Source organism: Panthera tigris, chromosome B1, assembly GCF_018350195.1.
Source record: "Panthera tigris isolate Pti1 chromosome B1, P.tigris_Pti1_mat1.1, whole genome shotgun sequence".
In the NCBI taxonomy this organism is placed as follows: Eukaryota; Metazoa; Chordata; class Mammalia; order Carnivora; family Felidae; genus Panthera; species Panthera tigris.
The window spans coordinates 158418388-158434621 of record NC_056663.1 but is presented as its reverse complement, the minus strand read 5'-3'; the positions used below and the strand labels follow the sequence as shown (position 1 = coordinate 158434621).

Sequence of the window (16234 nt, the reverse complement as noted above, 5' to 3'; positions counted from 1 at the left end):
TTCTATCTCGGACAGGGGCTTGAGGAATGGGTGAGGTCATTAATTGGGTTAGACACCGAGTAGCAGACTGGCTCACAGCACTAGACTGTTTGCCGTTGCTGCGACCTCAGAGTTCAGCAGAAGTCGATTCAGAGCCCCAGGAAGCCCGCTCACAGACCCTGCCTCCTGACCTGCAGGGCTAAACATCTAGGGCTGCACTTGCGCAGTTCATTGCCCCACGGCGCCTCAGGGGGTCCCGCCCCTGCTCTTCCGGTGGGCCAGAGCACAATGCCCAAACCTAAACGAGTCCCTGTGGTGAACCCTGGCAGCACTGACTTCGACAGAGGTGCGAGGTGCGCGGCCGAGTGGGGAGGTGTCCGTCAGGACTGGGATTTACCTGAAAAGTGGCTTGAACCAGAACCCACGCCAATTCATCTAGAGGAAGTGGCCTCTGGCAACTGGGTGTTTCTCATCCCAGGACGCACAGATAGCCCCGCACAACTCCTGAGATCTCGCGAGATCGGCCTGCCTCTGGGGAGAGTAGGCGGTAGTGTCCTGGGACTGCTTGCTCTCGACCTCCTAGACTATCCCGACGGTAATGGTATCGTAACCCAACCAATTTCTGCCTCAGTATCTGGACTCGGCCTTCTGCCCGTTTCCGCACCTAGTTTTAGCCACGAGGTGAACGCCCCAAAGGCTTCAGCCATGTCCTGCTTCCCTTCCTGGGACACCTCGCATTTTACCCACCTAGACGAGGCTTGGGAGCATCCCCCATGGTGTTTGCAAGGGAACATTTCCCTAATCAAGGGGCTTGGGCGAAGAGCCAGCTGCTCTACTGCAGAGTCCTGGCACTGGGCTGAGTCAGAGCAATGTTCTGAGGCTGTGCTTTGTGGAAAGGCCCCAGGGGCAACTTCTGGGCCCCTGGCTGCTGCCAGGCCCTGCCAGGAGGGATAACGGGCCCCTAGGGTGATGGAGTGGTGTGTTTTGGTTGCTGCGGCCTGGTACCCTGGCAGATTTCAGATTGGCACCACAGGAGCCCGTGCTCAGATTCTCTGTTAAACTGCTTGGCTTTATCCTGGTTCCACCAGTTGCTGGCTGATGATCCTGGGCAAGTTGCTTAACTTTTCGAAGCTTCAATTTCTTTGTCAGTAAGGTGATAGTTTACCATGATGAACTGTTAATGCCTATAAGGTGTTGAGCACAGTACCGAGCTCCGATAAACTCAGGGTTTGTCATTTTTGGACTTTTGAATTACCATTGGATATTACTAAATGTTTACTTGTTAAAGGTGGTATATTTTAAATATCTCCTTTAGGTGGTATAGTTTAAATTTCTCCAGGTCAGTGGTTTTATCCGTTTAGAAGTTGATGCCTTTGTTAAAAGAAAATCTTTCACAAAATCCTAATCTATAAAGCAGATAAATTCTATGCAGAGCTGGGCTCTTCTAGTTGAAGAGAGTCTTGCTCATCTAGCCACCCTCTTATTTCCAGGATATTGAGCTATGTTGATGAAGTCGTTTGAAAACTGGTGTAGACTACTTCTAGTCTCCCTCCCTGCCAGTGTCCTCCCAGCCAGCTTCTGTAATAGGGTGAACAGAAGCACTTCTGTACAGTGTCAAAGTCAGGCTCTAATTTTCTTATTTCAGTTTCTCCATAAGCAAAATGGAGAGAATAATGCTGGCTTTGTTGTGACAGTGAATTTTATGTTGTCTGTAAACTATTTTGAGTCTTTATAGATCAGTTTTAAGGACAAAGGTCCTTGCTATCTCTAATTTCTAGTTCACTTAAAAAATCTGGTGTTCTGAACATACTACTTAAAAATGGGTCAAACCCTTATTCTGTGTAATCTTAAGATAAGGTGGCAGCAATGACTTAATCATCAGGGAAAAAATGTGCTCTACTTAATTGAGAAGAGAGAGTTTTGATTTAGAGTTATTCAGAGAGTGTACAGAAACAGCAGAGAGAAGGATATGTGTGGCAGCTTCTATACAAAGCTGTTTATGGACCTGGGTTATAACTGGGTCATTCTGGTCCTTCTTGTAATTTAATGTCCTTTGCTGAAGCCTGGGACAGATCCTTACTAGGGTTCCCTGTCCCAGTATGACTAGTTTCATAGCCAGGCCTAATGTAATCATTCTGCACTGCAGTAATGGGAGGTGAGAAGGCATGGCTGTTAACAGCATGGGCTCTGCTGTTAGTCTGGAGTTTGGTCCTGTTTCCATCACATTACCAGAGAAAAGTCTGTAATTTATTTGAGCATTGCAAGAATGGAAGTAATAACACCAATTTCAAAGGTTTGCTGTAAAGATTACATGAGATAATATATAGAAAGCACAATTCCTGATACATGGTAAATGATAGCTATTTTAAACATCAGTATTTTTTATTACTTTTAAGCCTTTTTTTTTGTTGAGGTATAAGTGACATAATGTTAGTTTTACATATACAATGTAATAACTGTATATATTACAAAATGATAACCAAAGTAAGTACAGTTAACATCCATTGTCATGCATAGTTACAAATTTTTTTTTCTTACAATGAGAATTTTCAGGATCCACTATCCATATTTCATTTCAGATCCATATTTCAAATATGCAGTTTAGTATTATTAACTATAGTCACCATGCTGTATATTACTATTCCCATGGCCACTCATTTTATAACTGGAAATTTGTACTTTTTAACCCTCTCCCACTTGTTCCCCTCACCCCACTCCAGGCAATCATAATCTATTCTCTATATTCATGAACTTGGTTCCACATATAAGTGAGATCATCCCTTTTTCTGTTTGACTTATTTTGCTTAGCATAATACCCTCCAAGTCTATCCATGTTGTCTCAAATGGCAAGATTTCATTCTTTTTAATGGCTGAATAGTATTCCATGTGTATGTGTATTATATATATATATATATATATGTGTGTGTATGTGTATTTTATATATATATATATATATATATATATATATATATAAAATATAGTATATATACCACACACACACACACACACACACACACACACACACCATATTCTTCATTTATTCATCCATAGATAGACATTTAGATTGTTTCCATGTCTTGGCTATGGTAAATAATGCTGCAGTGGATGTGGGGGATCTTTATGAGTTTGTGTTTTCGTTTTCTTTGGATAAATACTGAGAAGTGGAATTGCTGGATCATGTGGTAGTTCTATTTGTAATTTTTTGAGGAACCTTCATACTGCTTTCCATAGTGGCTGCATAAATTTACATTCCTACCAACAGTGCACAAAGGTTCCCTTTTCTCCTCATCCTTACCAACACTTGTTATTTCTTGTCTTTTTGATAATAGGCATTCTGACTGGTAGGAAGTGATATCTCATTATGGTTTTGATTTGCATCTCCCCCACGATTAGTGATATTGAGCATCTTTTCATGTGCGTGCTATCTGTATGACTTTGGAAAATATCTATTCAGATGCTCTGGCCATTTTTTAAAATCAGATTTTTTTTTTGATATTGAGTTGTATGAATTCTTTATATATTTTGGGTACTAACCCATTATTAGATATATGATATGTGAATATTTTCTCTCATTTGGTAGGTTGCCTTTTCATTTTGTTGATGGTTTTCTTTGCTATGCAGAAGATTTTTAGTTTGATGTAGTCCTACCAGTTTATTTTTGTGTTTGTTGCCATTACTTTTGCTATCAGATCCAAAAAAATCATCACTAAGACTGATTTCAAGGGGCTTACTGTCTATGTTTTCTTGTAGGAGTTTTATCGTTTCAAGTCTTACATTCCAGTCTTTAAGCCACTTTGAGTTGATTTTTGTGTATAGTGTGAAATAGTGGTCCAGTTGTATTCTATTGCATGTGGCTGTCCAGTTTTCCCAATACCATTTAATGAAGACATTGTCCTTTCCCATTATATATTCTTGGCTCCTTTATTGTAAATTAATTGGTCATATATGTGTGAGTTTATTTTTGGGCTGTTTTCTGTTCCATTGATCTGTGTGTCTGTTTTTATGCCAACACCATCCTGTTACGATTACTATAGCTTTGGAATATAGTTTGAAATCAAGAAATGTGATACTGATTATTATTAATTTTAACTTTGTTATTATAGGTTGTAAATATCTGCCCATCTATATCTTTGACCTTGATCTAAAATTCTAAGTCCTAAAATCATCAACAAGCTAAAACTTGGGAGGTAATGCCTTTTTGCAATTGGAAAGTGAGGAGACATTTTGACTTACTCAAAGGTATTCTAGGAGTCCTTATTATTTAAGTCTTCATTATCTGGGCTCTTGCACTTATGAGCTTTCATGTGGGTAACAGAGCTCCTTATGCTCCTCCCAAAATGAAATGACCACTTACAGTATTAATCCCCCATTTCAATATCTTTGGGAAGGATTAGCTTTTATCTCTGCTCATCTTATCAACATTTTAAAAAACTGGTCTCTTGCTGATTGCCTCATGTTGTTAACTTCAGACAATACAATACAATAAAATGACAAGGAAAACTAGTTGCAGAGTAAAATTGCAAATCATATAAAGGATTTGGGATTTCTTGAAGGTGACTAAATTAATATTGGAGAACTGCTGAATTAGTCATTAATTCAACAAATATTTATTGGGCACCTTCCCTGTAGCAGTACCAGGTAGGTATTGGAGACTAGGCCTGAATAAGACAGATGAAAATCCTAGCCCTCATGGACCTGACACCAAATTTACACAGAACCAATGACAAATGGATCTGGCAGAGTTGAATCAGTCAAAAATCAGAAGAGAAAATCAACAAAGAAGATGACATGATAGACACTTTTGGTAATTTTAAAACATGTCCACAAATTCTTTGATACTTCTCCCATAAAAGGTAGATCTTTATGCCTCTTCTCTTGAAATAGAGTGGCTTTAGAGATTTACTTCAAAGGAATAGAACATGGCAGAACAGTGATACTGTGTGACTTTCCAGCTTAGGTTGTAAAAAGTGATGTGGCTTCAGCCTTCTCTCTCAGGGGCCCTGAGGTGCCATGTGTAAAATGCAGTCACCTGAAGCCACTATGTTGGATAGACCATGTGTTGAGACCAGGGAGAGAGAGAGAAAGAAGCCTGAGGAGTCTGTGCTGTTTTGGCTTCCAGCTGAGTCTTCCCAGCCCAGGTGCCAAACATATGAATGGCAGGCTGGCAGATGATCCTAGCCCCCAGTCTTTGCTCCAGCGGATGACAAGTGGAGCAGTGACAAGCTGTCCCCATTGTGCCCTGCTCAGATTGCTTATTAAGGAGTCCACTGTTTAAGTTTCGTTACTGAGCTGCTTCTGCACTAATGTAGTAGCTAGGTAGAGAAGAGAGCATTTTCACAGAATATGGTATTTAGCAGAGGGAGAATGTATTAAGGTAGGTGTTGTTATTTTAAGCCACTAAATTTTGGGAGTAATCTGTTACATAGCTGTAATAACTAGAAGAATGCCTCAAAAGAAACTGATATGAATATCAAAGGAAAATAGAGACCCATGAGAAAACTGAAGGAACCTTTGCATATTTTTTGCAAAAATAACCACCCTCTTTACGATCATTCTGTAGAAGTCAAATGGGAATTTATCAGTCTTAAATTGGGTTGTCATTTAGTTCTTTCGGGGGGAACATAAATGAAAAAACTCCTCCACATCATGATTTAATATTTAAAGATATTTACAACCTACATTCTGTTAAATGTAAGATATAATACACATATTCTCTTAATACATACTTTCATTTTTCTAAATAAAGTCCTTTCAGGCCCTCCCTGCCCACTATGACTTATTTCTCAAATTTGTTCTCTACATTAAGTAGAGTCATGTTAAAGCAGTCTTTTCTCACCTTTTTTTCTCAGGACATCCTACAGCAGTAACAACAAAGGGAGTGGGACTAATGAGGCATTCGATTTATTATGATTGTAACACAGTGGTTTTCCTTCAGTGTTCTCTCAGAAAGTATGGAGCATTTTCTTATATCAACCTGAGACATAAACCGTGAATCAGTTAAAAGGAGGAAGAGGACATGTAGAGGCATTGTTGTATGTAGTTGTCCTAGAGATGTGATGGTCTTATCAGAGGGTGCTATAAACCTAAACCAATCCTTTCTGAAGGTTCCTGAAACAAAGGGTCTCTGATTGGACTGTCCTTCAATTGGTTACAAAGGCCTTGCCTTACATCAGACTGTAACAACATAATTCACGGTTCATTAGGAAAAGCTTTCACCTTGAAAACCAAGATGCGTGAGTATCTCCAAGAGGGTGCCACACAGAGAATAAGGGGTTAACCATTTAAGTTTTGGTACTGAGCTGCTTAGAGTTTTTGTTTTGCAGTTGGGATCTCTTAGGATGAGCCTGGCATTTTTGTATTGATTGCCTTCTGAACTAATGTAGTTGGGTAGGAGAGAGAATTTTTGCAGAATGTAGAATTTAGCAAAGGGAGAATGTATTATACTGGCTGTGTTTCCTTGCCTCTGGGCATGGTTTGCTCCTTGAAGGTTAGAGCCAAGGGGATTCTTTATCTTCCAACATTTTCATTTAGGGCAATCAAACACCACAATTTGCAGTCTTCAGCTTTAGGGAATCTCAGACTTCAATAAAGAGGATGGTATTTTATTATCTCCTCAGGTTGTTTTCAGAACTTTGAAAAAAATCACACAAACACTTCTACTGACTGGATGACTATAACAGGGCAGAACAAACCACTCGAGTCTAGTTTCACTTAGGAAAGCAATTTTCATTGTTCAAGACACTTGTAGTAAGGGTACTACTACAAGTAAGATTTTGGATTTCTTAGAAACCTCTTAAGTAGCCAGCACTTCCATTTTATTGAGTGCACAGAGAGGGGAAGTGGCAAGTCAAAGAATTGTTCATAGTATACAAATGGAGGGCTCCAGAACTTTGTTTTTCAAGCTGGTATTGGCCAGGACAAACCTGATCTACCCACTATGAAATTTTTTTCCCTTCAAAAATAAATCTACCTCTGAAATCTTGGGTGAATGTAGGGAGATCTGTTGTGCCTAAATGTGGAGTCAAAGGTGTTGGTCCTAGCCGCAGCTCTCTGAATGCTACATGACTGTACTTGAGCCATTCAACCTGTTGAGTCTTAGTTTCCACATCTCTAAAGTAGGGGCAAGTAATAACTTCTTTGCTGCTAGGATCAGAAGTTTCCATGAGGTAGCTTGTGTAGTGGCCACAGACAGTACCTGGCATATAGGAGATGCTCCATGAGTATTAATTAGCAGCCTACATACTCCTTTGAGACTCACCTTTCTTATCTTTATCATCACTTCAGGAGGCTGTGAGGATCAGATGTGTGTGAAAGGGAAACTGATGCAAGAGACAAATATAAGGCATGTAACTGTTCACTTCTATCTAGAAAGTAGGAAGGGTGTCAGTAAAGACCATGGAAAGAGTGCCCTAAATGAGCAGTCTTTGAGATGATCTATACAATAGCCACGAGCTAGATCTCTGGAAGAGTCATCATCAGGCTATTAGGACTTGGGCTTAAGGGCTTATGTTCTCACCACAAACGTGGGTCTTACTTTTTACCCTTAGAGTAGAAGGGAACAGTACTGTCATTCTACAGAAGTAGGCTTATCATTCTTGGGCCTGTAGCAGGTTGGTAGTCTTCATGTGAACACTGGGCAGAATTTGGGCTCTTGTGCCCAATTTACCTGGTGCAGTCCAGCCTCATTCAGTGAGCCCCAAGATGGCCAATGCATCTTTGCCCAGAGGCTGATAAGAGCAGTGAGGGTGAGATGCAGAGCAGGGAATGCTTCAGGAGACTCAGGTGGGAAAATGCCAAGTCATAAACCAGGTGCAACTGAAATGCTTCTTCATGTGACAATATGGCTTGGCTTGCTTGCTTGCTTGCTTTCTTTCTTTCTTTCTTTCTTTCTTTCTTTCTTTCAAGTTTATTTATTTTGAGAGAGAGAAAGAGAGAGCATGCACATGCATGAGCAGGGGAGGGGCAGAGAGAAAGGGAGAGAGAGACAATCCCAAGCAAGCCCTGCACTGTCAGTACTCATGAACTGTGAGATCATGACCTGAGCCGAAACCAAGAGTCTGACACTTAACTGACTGAGCCACCCAGGTGCCCCTGACATTTTAGCTTTTCTAGACAGTACCCTACTCCTACCTGTTACATGCTTAAGTGATTGGTTGATGTGGGTTGAGTACTGTGTGGTAGTGGAGGGACAGCTAAAGAGGAGGAAGTTCAAGGTCAAGCAGTAGGGGAAAGAAAGAATTTAAGTTATTAAAGTTAGATTTGTGCCCAGTCTTGGAGGCAATTACTTATTACATCTAAGAAATAGACAATGAAACCTTGTCTTAGCTTTGGGTCCTCTGTCTGACTCCTCTCTCTGTCTCTTTGTCTTTGATTCAGTCTATGTTTCTCCCTCCCTGTCTCATTGCCTGTGTCCCATCTCTCTGCTGCCTTTCTCTTTCTCCTTTTGCTCTCATTCTCTCTCTTTTCTTTCTCTCTTTTTTGGGAAGGAAGCTTTCTTTCTTGCTCCTTTTGATTAGACCCAGAAGATAAGTGAATAACAGCAATCCACCTCCATTGCCTAAATAAGAGTCATTGGATCCCAACACTATCTCATCATGCTGGCAGAGAATACAACAGGATATTCATAGTGCTCTCATTTACAGTGGCCTTAGGCAGTCTTCACAGAAACTAGTCCAGGAAAAATGCAGGGCAGGATTATTATCTTCATGTTTTAAATAGGTAGAGAACTTGGAAACTTGCCCAAGGTCACCTGGGCTGTGGGCCCAAGGCAGAGTTGGTCCTGGAGCATAGACTTCCACCAGAAGGACCTCACCCTTCACCACAGGGATGGATTCTGTTCAGGACCAAGATGTTCCAACCTAGGTCTATCTGGTCTGATCTGAAATGTAAGAGTTGAATCTGCGTTTAGGGTCAGTACTGATGGTGCTGTGTATTGTACCTTTCAGCCATTTTTATTTAGTTGTAAAGTTAACAGTAAAGAACACAAAGGGGAAAAGAAGGCTGGGGTGGGGGAAGAGGTAAAATCACAAAACGGAAAAATGGAACTTGCAACTTGAGGGGATGTATGGAAAGGTCTGTTTAATTTCATGCAAGCTGGAATCAAATTTCCTGGTTTCAAATCCCAGCTCAGATCACTAACTGTGTGATCTTGGGCAAGTTACTTAGTCCTTCTGAGCTTCCAGTTCCTCATTTGTAAAATAAGGATAGTTATGTCATTTACATAATAGGGTCACTTGTAAATATAAAATGAGACAGATATCAAAATATTTCCTACAGTGGCATAAGCACTCAATGAAGGATGATGAAAACAAGCCCCCATTTTTTTGGTTTTGTTTGAACATAGCTGGGACTGGGGCTACCCCTATAGGCTGCTTCCTGAGTCACTATATTTATTGAGTGCTTATATCAGCTAGGCACAATTCCAAGTTCTGCATAAACAAAAGTAAACTAAACCTATTTTCTGGTCACAGAGAAATTATTGCTTATTGGGTGAGATATGCTATCATGTTCCTGGACAGTTTCAGGACAGGGTGACTGATGTGTGTTGAGATGAGGTAAACACAGGGTAGAATAGGAATCCAGAATGAGGCATCTAGTTGAGGTTCCCTAAATCTGGACTCTGGTGCTGCTCCTTTGATTTGCAAACCCCAGGCATACTCTGGACAAGATTTCCATCTCAGCGGGTTTAGCAGAAGGGAATCACTGATGAAAATGGGAAGGTCTCAAAAGTATGGGTCACCCTGTGGGTCAAAAGCCTTGCCTGTGGGACAGACACTGCCACTGGAGTATACGGGCTTTCCTGGAATTTAGAACATTAATAAAAATGGAGAGTAATCCTTTTGAGCCATTTTGTTTGATCTTTTGTGACTGCCTCTCCACAGTACTCACTGCAGATGGAGATGTTTTAGCAGCGGGGAGAGCAGGCAGTGCTTACACCTTTGAAGGGCCTCCCATCAGCACGGTTAGCAGTGGCAGGCATATTCACATTTTGTGAGTGGCTACAAAACGTATTTTCAACAGGCACGCATCTCTCAGCTTTATCTCCTTATGGGTCTTTTCACACAATAGCATTTATAGAAAAAAACAGCAGGGTCTAGAAAAAATAAAATAAAATCACGGCCTGCTCTCCAAAGACAGAGAGGATACTGGAGTGGAACTGCAGTTCTAGTTAGTCGTGGGCGACCTCAACAGTTATGATGGCTGCTACCCATCCAGTAGGAAGCAGAAGGTTTTGCTATTTGGGATGGCAATGACAGGTGTTTGGGATACAGAATGCCCTCTCTCTGCATCTTGTCATAGTCTGCAATATAGCACAGTGCTTCCATTCATATGCTTTCTCTTTCTTGGGAACAACAAGATTTTCCCCCAGATTAGACCACCAGTTTTAAAAGGAATTGTTGGCATTGAGACATAATGATGATTTGAATACCCTTGTGTGATAAGAGGAGGCTTTGGAAGGAAATTCCTTGCTGTTGCTGATTTCTTTTTCACCGTTATTGATCGTCATGTTGTTCAACATGGCCTCAAAGTATCATTCTTAGGCAGGAAAGCAGGGTGGTTAAAAACACAGACTCTAAATGCTCTCAACTACTTAATGTGTGACTCTGTGCCAGGCATATTACCTCTCTGGGTTTCCTCATCTGTAAAATGGGCATAATGTACTCCTTGCCCTAAAGGGATATTGTAAGGATAAGTTAATTATTGAAAACGGTTCCTGGCCCACAGTGAGTTCTATGTAAGTATTTGCTATTATTATTACTATGAATACACAACCAAATTTTTCATGCTAGGTATCTCTTGTGGTGAAACTAGACAGATTTCATGCAGCAGCCAGCATGTTAGTACCAGCTCTGGAGTCAGTCAGATGGCTCTGAGCCCTGGTTTAGTAGTTACTAGGTGTGTGACCTTGGCCAAATTACTAACCTCTCTGTGCTTCAGTTTTCTTATATATAAAATGGTAACTCCCTCAGAGCATTGGCCTGAGGATTAAATGAGATAATAGATGAAAGGTGAGTCACTTAAGGTCTCAGTACCTCAGTTCTCTCAAATGTGAAGTAAGAATTATCATGGAACCTGCCTTGTGGGGCTGTTGGAAGGATTAAATGAGGATTAGACATGGGTAAAGTGCTTAGAACAGTGCCAGGAATGTAGTAAGCACATGATACACTTGAGCCATTATTTTTATTAAATGACTTCTTCCCTCCATTACGTCACAATATCACTACTACCATTTATTTAATGTGCATTGTATTTAAGACTCTAATATAGTGACCCACATATTCTGACTTGTCTCACTGTGTATTTCCTTGGCAACTGGCAGGTTCATCCACCCTCCCATTTTGGCCTGTTTATCCACTCTGACTTTTTATTGACTCAATTACTGCTTCCCTGAGTACCATTCACACACACCAAGTTAATGGCATGTTATTTGCTGAGTGAGGCTTTTTCCCCATCTTGCTTCAGTCTGTGAACAGTCTCTTGAGCTCCCTTCTCACATAAAGAGCTCAGGTGTAATGTTATTAAAGTTCCCAATGGACTCCTGGTGTACCTTGGTTTTGTGACTATAACTGCTTTTAAGCAATTTCAGAATGTTATTAGCCTGAGGCCTTTGCTCAGGTAGGAAGAGTTAGCATTAATTAATTAATGCTCCCAATCTTGGGCTATTTGGAATCTTTCTCTGTTTTACCTTCCATGGTAGTTGTCAGAACATATAAACTCTGACTTGTATAATTAATTCCTCAACCTCCTCAAATCCTTTCTGGAAGCAGCAGAATATAAAAAGTGAATAATAATAGCTTAAATCTTCCCTGCATCATTCATTTATTCATTCACTATTTGAAGCGTTTTTTGAGCTTCTACAGAACTGTGTTTATTCCCTGCCCCTGCCTGGCACCCCCACCCCACCATCAATACTGCAAGGAACTTGATTCTACTGCTTTGTCAATTTTTTCAGCCAGAAAAATGTTCTGCCATGTGCCTTTTGTTCTTTTTCTGAGGCGGCTACAAAGTTATAATTTACTGGCATGTAGAGAAAAGTGGATTTTTTTCACTGCAGCTCTATTTCTCCCCTCCTTTGGGATTCTTGGGAAAACCTGATTAAAATGTCAGCCAGAAGAATGGCTGGTGATTCTTTAAAAGGACTGATTAAACCAGGATGACCCACAGTACTAACAGGAGAAGGAAACCCTGTGGGGATCTGAGCATATAACTTTTTAGTTATTTGGGTATAGCAAAAAAAGTCAGAAAGAAACAAGAAGCTTTGATAGGAAGGGTGATGATATTAAAATTATTATTATTAACAATGCTAATAATAAGTGCCACTTGATAATTTCTGGCCTAGGCCCCATCCTAAACCTTTGTCTATATTATTTCCAGTGTCTGTACCCTTGGAGGTGGGTAGGATTGCCCCATTCTCTATTTGAATGTAAGTAATGTGCCATGCAGTCATATAGCCAGGGCCTGTATGGTCATACTTACATGAGTATAAAGGGTTTTAATGGGAGGAGACTGTCACTTCCAGGATGGCACTATACCACACTGGAAGACTTCATTCCTTCTGCCTGGGATTTAAGCACCAACTCTTGCCGTGTTTTTCTGGGACCTGGCCCTTTTGCCCTGATCTCATACCTGCTTTCAAAATTTTTTTGCCAGCTGTTTTCTGTTTTAAATTCTCACATTGGAGAAAAGCTGATCATAAATATATGCATAGAATGGTTCTCTGTAGAAAGGGAAGAATTTGTTGGCTTAGTTGCAGTATTCTAATTTTGTGTTTTCTGAGAATTGGGTTCTATGTGTTGAATAATCCTAAGGAGGAACATAACGTGGGACCAAAACCTATGGCTTGTTTATAGGTTAATTAGATGATGGAAATTAAGGGGTGCACTTGTGATAAGCACAGGGTATGATGTATGGAACTGTTGAATTACTATATTGTATTATGCAGTAGAATTATACCTGAAACTAATAGAACACTCTATGTATTGTAACTAACTGGAATTAAAATAAAAATAAAAACTTAAAAAAACAAAATTCCATGGCTTGATCTCTCCCGAGTTTATTTGTGGCTCCCATTGCCCTATATGGCCACATAGTGGTAGACCAATAGGGACAGGGTGATTGACTTTGGCCAGGCCTATCTAGAGACTGACCTCCTCTATCTTTTCTGTTTTGTTCTCATACCATTCAAGACCTATTCCAGGTTAAAGCACATGGAATCTGGTCTCCTCCAGTGCTAAATATGCTATTGTTTCTGTGGCACGAAGCACCATATTATGTTACCTTTAAATTTATTTTATAATGATACTCTTGTCCATCCAGTGAATTGTGAATTCTATGTGGGTACAAACAGATCACTCTTTACTGTGCCCGCCTTTCCTCATTCTCCCTGCCCCCTCAGTCTTCATCTCTTACTGATCACAATGCTAGGCATATAGAAGTCACTCAGAATCTACCCTTGAGTCACTATTAAAGCATTTTTAAGGTGTTAATTTTGATCATAAAACATATGTTCTATACAATGAACTTATCCATTATCAGGAGGGAGTGGGTTGGGGAACATAAAAGAGAAAATGTCAGGAAGAGGAACAGTGACCCTGTAGACCACTGTTCAGCTCAGTGTTGGGGAACACCCTTTAAAAATCCTCTGAGAATAGAAAACATACGGAAATCTGTTGCATTTCTCTGCACTATTAATGAAGCAGCAGAAAAACAAATCAAGCAATCAACCCCATTTACAATTGCACCAAATATAAGATACTTAGGAATCAACCTAGCCAAAGAGGTAAAAGATCTGTACTCTGAAAACTATAAAACACTGATGAAAGAAATTGAAGACAACACAAAGAAATGGAAAAGCATTCCATGCTCATGGATTAGAAGAACAAATGTCTTTAACACATTGTTAAAATGTGTATATTACCTAAAGCAATATACACATTTAATGCAATCCCTTTCAAAATACCAACAGCATTTTTTCACAGAGCTAGAACAAACAATCCTAAAATGTGCATGGAATCACAAAAGACTCCAAACAGCCAAAGCAATCTTGAAAAAGAAAGCGAAGCTGGAGGCATCACAATTCCAGACTTCAAGATATATTACAAAGTTGTAGTGAATAAGACAGTATGGTACTGCACAAAAATGACCAGTAGATCATTAGAACTGAATAGATCAGTAGAACTGAATAGAAAACCCAGAAATGAACCAATAATTATATGGTCAGTTAATCTTTGACAAAGCAGGAGAGAAGATCCAATGGAAAAAAAGACAGCGACTTCCACAAACGGTGTTGGGAAAACTTGGCAGCAACATGCAAAAGAATGAAACTGGACCAGTTTCTTACACTGTACACAAAAATAAATTAAAAATGGATGAAATATCTACATGTGAGATAAGGAACCATAAAAATCCAGAGCAGAACACAGGCAGTGACCTCTTTGACATTGGCCCATAGCAGCTTCTTACTAGATATATCTCTGGAGGCAAGGGAAACAAAAGCAAAAGTGAATTCCTGGGACTTTATCAAGATCAAAAGATTCTGCACATCAAAGGAAACAACCAACAAAACTAAACGGCTACCTTCAGAATGGGAAAAGATATTTGCAAATGACATATCTGATAAAGGGTTAGTATCCAAAATATGTAGAGAACTTATAAAAGTCAATACCCAAAAAACAAATATTCCAGTTAAAAATGGGCAGAAGACATGAATAGACATTTTTCCAAAGAAGACATACAGATGGGCCACAGACACATTAAAAGATGCTCAACATCCCTAATCATCAGGGAAATACAAATCCAAACTACAATGAGATACCACCTCACACCTTTCAGAAGGGCTAAAGTTAGTAACATAGGAAATAATAGGTGTTGGTGAGGATGTGGAGAAAGGGGAACCCTCTTACACTTTTGGTGGGAATGCAAACTGGTGCAGCTACTCTGGAAAACAGTATGGAGTTTCTGCAAAAAGTTAAAAATGGAACTACCCTACAACCCAGCAATTGCACTACTAGGTATTTACCCAAAGGATACAAAAATACTTACTTGAAGGGATACATGTACCCCAGTGTTTATAGCAGCATTATCAACAATTTCCAAATTATGGAAAGAGTCCAAATGTCCATCGACTGATGAATGGATAAAGAAGAGGTGGTATATAAAAATGGAATATTACTCGTGATCAAAAAGAATGACATCTCATTTGCAACCACATGGATGGAGCAAGAGACTATCATGCTAAGTGAAATAACTCAGTCAGAGGAAGACAAAAACATGATTTCACTCGTGGAATTTAAGACCAAGAACAGATGAACATAGTGGGGAACAAAAAGAGAGGAAAACCAAGAAACAAACTCTTAACTATAGAGAACAAACTGATGGTTAGCAGAAGGGAGGTGAATGGGGGATGGGCTAAATGGGTGATGGGGATTAAGGAGGGTGCTTGTTGTGATGAGTACCAGGTATTAGGTTTAAGTGTTGAATCACTAAATTCTACACTCTACACCTGTAACTAGTATTTCACTGTATGTTAGCTAACTGGAATTTAAATAAAAAATTGAAAAAAAATTGTCTGAGATATCCCTGCATTGGCAGGGAATGTGATGAACAAATGGTAATCATTGGTTTCTGTTCTTAGTTGTGGTATACCTGTGGGCTCCTTTCCAGAAATAGACTAAATATTTGCAACAGTGAGAAGAGTGTGCATTGCCTGAAAAACCCCAAGCTCAAGACTCCTTCTTTGTTTAGGAAGAATAGATTTCTATAAAAGTGGAGGGATAAGCCTGCCCCTTTCTTTCTTGAATAAAATAATATGTTGTAAGTGGATATCCTCATAAGTCCCCAATCTCTGTGTTGAGGAAAGTTGTAAACAGGGATGGAACACCTTCTTGGCTCCGAAGAGGTTCCAGGTTGGTTCTAGAATTTTCATGTCCAGGAGCAGAGGACCACTCTTGTTGCTATGATCTAGTTACTTGTAAGATCCCTGGACTGTTCACATAACTGAAGAATCCCTTCTTCTAGCAGAGGGAAGAGATAATGCCGAAATAACTGGGTCTTACTTTAGCCCACATTTAATCGAGTCTGAAGCAGGGTCTCTGCCTCTTGGGTACTGCAATTTTCTCATCACTAAAAAAAAAAATATAATCAAAGTATTTTTTTCCCTGGAGGGTGGTGGCATAACTCATTTGCGTGGACCCTAGAATATTCATTTTCTTCTTTTTTGGTGCTTCCACATATGCTTTCAACCTTCTTATCATAT

The 16234-nt window shown here is 39.9% G+C and overlaps 1 long non-coding RNA gene across 1 annotated transcript in view; it reads left to right on the top strand.

Moving 5' to 3' along the window:
• The first annotated feature begins 497 nt into the window (after nucleotides 1-497).
• The window catches only part of LOC122237738, a 32101-nt gene continuing 16364 nt past the window's right edge, over nucleotides 498-16234 (top strand). The window contains exon 1 of the long non-coding RNA XR_006216360.1: nucleotides 498-574. This is a non-coding gene — a long non-coding RNA (uncharacterized LOC122237738). The remainder of the gene's footprint in view (nucleotides 575-16234) is intronic.